Raw genomic sequence first — 6,000 nt, 5'->3', positions numbered from 1 at the left:
GAGTCCCGGCTGGGTCAGTTGGTGTTTCTCTGTGGAGTTTGCATGTTCTCTCCGTGTTGGCGTGGGTTTCCTTCGGGTGCTCCCGTTTCCCAAACACATGCGCTATAGGGGAATTGATTAACTAAATTGGCCGTAGTGTATCTAAATGAGTGTGTATGGGTGTTTCCCAGTACTGGGTTGCGACTGGAAGGGCATTCGCTGTGTAAGTGTGTGCTGGAATAGTTGGCAGTTCATTCAGCTGTTGCGACCCCTGATGAACAAGGGACTAAGCTGGAGGAAAATGAATGAGAGAGACTATAATTAAAAGTGTATATATAAAAACAGGAAATGATGCTGTGGTTATAAGAGGCCGGCAGACTCTAAATCTTCCTCATTTGTCTTCTGGATCAGTTGATGAGCGGTCCTGCAGTGCGGTAGGTAATGATCAGATTATTCATATATTTATTTATGAACAAGCGTACACTATCAGTGTTAATGTTCTCAAAAGAAGCCGGTTTTGCTTTAAATCAACTTTAATATACTGGGTTTTTAATAATAAAAATGAACTAAATTACATTTATTTTATATTATATTAATATTTCAGAATTAACAATCAAGGGTGTAGAATTGGCATGGGCAGAAGGGACGTGTCCCAATATCCACCAATTCCTGAAATATCCCTACAAATAATTTAATGGACTTTGAACGATCTAAAAACCATTATATCTTTCTTGGTCTTTAGTTAACAAGTTATATCTTTATCTAGTCTCTTTGAGAGGACTGAGATGCTTCCAGTGAGTGCAGGCCTGTAGCCAGGGGGGGTTCGGGTGGTTCAGAAGACCACCCCTCACTGACAAAGGTCAAGAATTTGTCCCATACATGAGCTCATTTGTCCTGCTATAATGACTGCTGTGACATCACAAATAATGAAATAATCCATCAAAAAAGGCTTTAAGACCAAACTGAATCCTCTGTCGGCTGTTGCTTCGGTGGGAATATAATCTGATGTAGGAGAGGTCTTCTTTCACTACTGTTTTGCTTTTAAACAGAGAAAACATTTTACAGGGAACTTTTATTCTAAATCTTTACCTTATTTCTGAAATTAAAATGAGCAATAAAAAGGTGTGAAGCACCAGAAGCGGACCATATTAAATTCATTTAAATATATTGTGGCTATTGTTGATATCCAGGAATTTTCAACCGTACTTTTTTTTTTTTTACCAAAAAGGCTAGAAAAACTCTGAAGAATTCATTACTGTTGTTTTATTATGATTTTTATTTATTTATTTTTATTATTGAAATGGCCAAATTGTGACTGAGGACAGTTGAATGTGCTGACCAGTTTGCATTTTGTCTAATTAATGACAGTAGGCTACAGTTTTTTTTTACTTTAAACCTTGCTGAAAAATCCAGCTCAAACCAGCCTAGGCTGGTTGGCTAGTTTTAGCTGGTTGACCAGGCTGGTTTTGGGGGGGGGGGGGGGGGGGGGGGTAGCCATTTCAGCCAGGTCAGGCTGGAAAATGACCAGTTAAATCCAGCTTGACCAGCCTAGTTTAAGCTGTACATAGCTGGTTTTGGCTGGGCTCCCAGCCTGGCTAGGTTGGTCAAGCTGGTTTTAACTTGTCATCTTCCAGCCTGTCTAGCTAAGACCAGGCTGGGAATGGCTAGAAACCAGCCTGGAAATGGCCAAAACCCCTCTAAAACCAGCCTGGTCGACCAGCTAAAACCAGCACAACCAGCCTAGGCTGGTTTAAGCTGTTTTTTTCAGCAGGGAAACGTTAACAGATTGCTATGTTATGATGATATATGATGTGATATATTTGTTGTCTTGTTTTAATTTTTCTTTACTGCAAATTTTTAGGAAATATTTTTAGTACTTCAAAAATTGTGGTTAAGATGACATCTGACTAGCCAATCCAGCAAAAACAGTACTGCTTAAGATGTCACTAAAATGCAGTGTTTAAATCTCATAGTTAAGCAGAAGCTGAGGCGTAAAACTGCAAAAAGGTCCGCTTTTGCAGAAAAAAAGAACCACCTCTTTCACCAGGCTGGCTACAGGCCTGGAGTGGATTTGATAATTTAACTTCAAAATGAAATAATGCTCCGTCAACCCTTAGTAACCGATTTGTGCACAAAGGGTTAAAGTCAAGTTTGCTTTGAGTCCACTATAGTACTATTAACCAAGGCTGTGCAATTAATGGAAATTCAGTTTACGATTATGAAAAACAATAATCTGAAATAAACTGGTACATTGCGTCACACACCTCTCTAAACTTCTCTACATTCATACCTACTCAGAGCCAGATTGCAGTGAAATCATGTAAATTGACTGTTGTGGCGTAGAACACTCTTCATTAATTGTTATTTGTATTATTAAGTGTTTCTTTTACATTATTAAGTACTTTATACATGTAAACAATTTGCGCTATGCATCTCTAGGCATGTATGTCCCCACCAATGTCAAGAGCGAATCTACACCTTTGCACCAATAATAAACCTGTTGTGTCATTGTTGTAGGTGTTTCCATGGTGATGATGATGTCAGTCAGAATTGCTCTTCTTCCTCTGATCATCTTCCTCGTGATTCACAGTGAGTGTCTGTTGTGCTTTCATTGGTGTCTTTCTGCAACATAACAGTGTGATGTTAATGTAAATTAAATCATATACATGAACAACAGACAATCACAGCAGCAAACATCTTCAGTTTGTCAATTCTGCTCATTTTGTTTTACAGAAGTTGTTTGTGATGATGATGATGATGATGATGATGAAGAAGATGATGAAGATAGCAGGAAAGTCGATGATGATAAAGAAGATGATAAAGTTGTTGTTGGTGGTGATTCTCTCTTTATTTGAACAGCTCAAAATCATCCAGAAATCACACTTACACTTTAGTTTAAATCACAATTCATGTTGTTAAATGCTGGCTTATCATCTGCCTAACACTGCAATATCATCTGTTTTTCAATAGTAGTAAAGTATGATTGTATTTCTCATCACTAATCCCACCCAAAACCTAACCCAACTTTCAATCAATAAGCAGCTGATCAGTGAGCTACTGGTCTTAGTTAATGGTTTGTTAATAGCATGAATTGTGACTTAAATTAAAGTGTCACTGAAATTACTGTGTAAGAGGTTAATAATACATTTAGTTAATGAACTGAAACTCAAGTAATACCACATTAATGACACGCATAATTCAACTGCATAACACTGTGGCATCTTCATTCAGATTCTTTGTCATTTCTGGCAGAATAATACGCTGGTTTGCTCCATTTCTGTAACTAACGTGTCTGATTTCTGTAGATTCAGTACATCAGGATTCCTCCTCCCTGTATACAGGGTTTGTGATCGCAGTCGTATGTGTAGTTTTACTTCTCATCTGCATCGTCCTGCTCATAAGGTGAGGTGTTTGGTTTAAATCAGTGTTTCCCAACCAGTTTCCTGGAGGAGCACCAGCACTGCACATTTTCCATGTCTCCTTAACCAAACACACCTGATTCAGATCATCAGCTCATTAGCAGAGACTGAAAGACCCGTAATGGGTGTGACAGACAAAGGAGACATCTAAAACATGCAGTGCTGGTGGTCCTCCAGGATTGTGGTTGAGAAACACTGCTTTGAATAGCTTAGATGAAATCCTCATTTAATAATAATGTGTTTTTTTTTTCATGTTCATCTCTGTGCAAAACAACAGAAAGAATCAGGTCAGAAGATTCATAAACAGCTTCATTATGTTGTTCTTTTATTGTTTTAGTATCTGATTTCTCATGTTGATCATGCTGGATTCATCATCAGCGTTTGGCTTAAGCAGAATATTTAGTTTTACACTTTCTTTTCTGACTTGTTTTTCCAGGTTCAAGATCCTGGCAGACACGTCTATGTCAATGGCTTATTTGTGAATGTTTCACTCAAGAAAACAGATGGAGGACAAAACCCTCAACCCACAATCGAGTACGCAACCAAACATTGTATAACGATGGTTTGTTCTGTAGACTATCGAAAAATATATAGCTTAAATGGGCTAATAATATTGCCCTTAAAATGGTGTTTAAAAAATTAAAAACTGCTTTTATTCCAGCCGAAATAAAACAAATAAGACTTTGTCTAAAAGAAAAAATATTATCAGACATACTGTGAAAATTTCCTAAATCTGTTAAACATCATTTGGAAAATATTTAGGCAAAAAAAATCAAAGTGTGGCTAAAAATTCTGACTTCAACAGTATATACACTGTAAACGATTTCTGTTGTTTTCACGGTATTATACTGCATTTCTCAACAGTTGTTTACTGTATAAGCTGTGCACAGTGTGTTACTGTATATATTGCTGTTTTCACAGCATGATAATGTATTCTCAACATTTCCATACTGTGAACATGATTAACAGTATGTTACTGCAGATTTTACAATGAATTTGGGGAAAAAATCAGTTACTGTGCTTCTAAATACAGTACTGCAAATGACCATGAAAAACTCTACACACACTTTGTATTATTATTATTATGTTTATTTTATTTTTTGACAAAGTATTTTGTGAAGAAAAATAAACTAACCAGTTTCTTCAGACTGTTCAGTGCATAAAACTGTCCCCTGGTTTTCCACTTTTGGGTGTACTGCACCTTAATTTTATAAGGTTAACATGAAAATATTAAATCATTTTTAATCAACATAACTTTGTGCTTAACCAAAACGTAAACTGGAACAAAAGTAATTGATTCATGAAACCAAAGTCAGCTTAAATGTCAGAATGACCAGCCTGCTTTAGACGGATTCATGAGGATTGGGCACCCGTCATCACCATGGAGGTCACATCTCCGCATTTTCAAAACAATATTTTAAAATACCCACCATCTCTATAAATAAACCACAGACTTGAGTTTAAAACAACTACATTCCCGCATGAAAAACGGTTAAAACTAAATTTCATAACACATTCATTATAGAGCCATCTAAGACCGGGGCAAGTCTTACATGTCTAGCCGATTATAACCTCGTTTCGCCGGATACATGAGTGATGATGGACACCCTGGAGGTCAGACTCTCCGCTATCGGCAAAGCACGCTTAAAATTTACACATGATATCTATAAATAAACCACAGATTTGAGTTTGTAAGAACTACATTCTCGCATGAAACACTGTTAAAATTTAATTTCGTGACATATTAAACGCAATATTTATAATATTAGCTGGGCTTTCTCATCCGCCATTACCATTTGCTTGTTGATGTGAAATGAATTCTGGGAGAAAAAAAATATTAATTCTCAAAACACTTCAAACGAATTTTATTCTTATTGTCAACGTCAGATATATGTAATAATTTCGCTGGTAAAGTGAATAAAAAACAATGTTACTATATTGTAATCAATATCACGTTTGCACTGGTTCGGTTCAGCACTCGAGCGACTCTGAATCGTATTGAACCGTTTGCTCGGGAATTATTTGATCACACGTGTTCACAAGCACATTCAGCAATATGCAATTAGTGTATAATTAGTGTATAAATGCGTGTGGCCAAGCAGTATTACGAAATAGTAATGAATCATATACAGAAAGGAATCGGTTTTAGGCGGATTCAAATTTTTACTGTTCACTAAGGAGCCGATTCATAGAACCGAACGGACACGACTCGACCTGCAGGCAACGGCTCTCCTAATTTGAAATTCACCTGTCGTCCTTCATCCAGCGAATTCATCCTCGGTAAGTGTTTTAAAGTCAAATTCTGTCCGTTGAAGGATTGTTTTGTATATATTTCTGTGTATTGAGTGTGTAATTTAAAACAATTAACCAAGTGACATTAGTTGTAACGTTAGGTTCTTATGTTTTGTCACGCTGTCCGTTAACAAATGGTAACGTTATTTTAAACAAGAAATAACAGACGCCAGGCGGTCATTGTAGTGTTTGCGTGGTATTAGATACAGTGAGTTTATCTTTAGTGAGTTTTTGACCATACGCTAAGTTACCTGAAAAACATAACTTTAACTTATTGTAACTGCATTAATGAATTCTCTATTTCAGCACA

The 6,000-nt window shown here is 36.7% G+C and overlaps 1 long non-coding RNA gene across 1 annotated transcript; it reads left to right on the top strand.

Annotated features, from left to right (window-relative positions):
* Positions 1–380: 380 nt before the first annotated feature.
* Positions 381–3,382, top strand: LOC147847083 (uncharacterized). Its single transcript, XR_015477254.1, has 4 exons — positions 381–413; positions 2,497–2,568; positions 2,713–2,811; positions 3,291–3,382. It is a non-coding gene; the product is annotated as an uncharacterized LOC147847083 (long non-coding RNA).
* The last annotated feature ends 2,618 nt before the right edge of the window (positions 3,383–6,000 follow it).

Source organism: Danio rerio, chromosome 1 (genome assembly GCF_052040795.2).
Source record: "Danio rerio strain M-AB ecotype USA chromosome 1, GRCz13ab, whole genome shotgun sequence".
Lineage (NCBI taxonomy): Eukaryota > Metazoa > Chordata > Actinopteri > Cypriniformes > Danionidae > Danio > Danio rerio.
Note: the sequence above shows the minus strand (reverse complement) of the source record. Positions and strands in the feature narration are given on the sequence as shown.